Genomic DNA, 1,334 nt, shown 5'->3' on the forward strand with positions numbered 1-1,334 from the left:
GTTTGTTACTGACTATGTGTTCTAAAAATAGCAGTTTTAAATTCTTTTTGTTATAAATAAACAGTTGTAAATAATAATCATATAATTATAACTAGTTTAAATATTTCTAATGCTATTTCAATGTTTATGTGGTTACAATATGACTAAATAGTTTTTCATTTATTATATCGTTTATTTATATTTATATTTAAATTTAACATATAAAGTCAAAGTCGCTTATTTGTAGGTTTTCGTATTTGTGGGTTTTGCTTATTTGTGGGTTAACTGACCAATCAGAATCAAAACATACAAATAGGTTGTATCTTCTCGAAACTGAATAATTAATTGAAATCAATTAAAATAACTATATTATTTTAAGTGTTAGAAACAAAATTTAAAATGGAATAAGACTTCTTTTGTATTTTTTAACTTATTTAATCTAATTATTTTAAGTTTTTGTTAAAATGGTTTCAATATTTAATAATTGTTTTTATATTTTATTTAAAAAATACTATAATTAATAATATTTTTTGATTGATAATATAAATGTGGTACTTAGGTTTCGACTAATAATTAATAATAATTATACCATTGTATAAATTATTTATAAAAGTTGTATTTGGATGTTTTTTTGAAAATAATTAAAAACCTTGTTCATTATTATTCAAATAGTATTCAAATAATAAAACGAAACCTTATTATTCGTCGAAACTTTGGTCTCATATCTGTAATTATATAATCAGTCTTAAAATAATAATAAAAATTTGGACCATTAAAATTGGAATATTACAGGAAACTATTGAAAAATCTCCAAAAACACTATTTTTAATTTTATTTGGTTTCCCAACGTTTTTTTAATTCCTATTTTTTAAGGCTTATTTTGTGTATTTATTTTGTCAAGCAAACAACAATTTACAAACAGATTTTAGTAAAAGACTAAAAATTAAAATTATGGTTATTTTTATTATTTTTTGATAATTATAATAAATCAAAGAATATTCTTCCAATTTCTTAGCAAAACCTACAAATAGACAGCTTTTTATGCAAGAAAACCCACAATTAAGCGACTTTGACTGTATTTAAAAGTTAATACATTATGTTAATTAAAATTTATTATCATTTAAGTTTTCATCAAATTAGTATCTAAATCGTATATATTATAAACATTAAACAAATGATTTAAATATCAAACCATTTATAATTTAAAATCTTATTAATATTAATGTTATTGTATATATTTACAATTTAAATTGTGTAATTATTTAGATAATATAAAATGTATTTAAATACGTTTTTTTTTGTTTTTTATAAAGTATAATTATAAAATAATTTATAAAATGTTTACAAAAATAAAA

Source organism: Entamoeba invadens (assembly GCF_000330505.1).
Source record: "Entamoeba invadens IP1 unplaced genomic scaffold scaff_1105074725989, whole genome shotgun sequence".
NCBI classification, from domain to species: Eukaryota; Evosea; order Mastigamoebida; family Endamoebidae; genus Entamoeba; species Entamoeba invadens.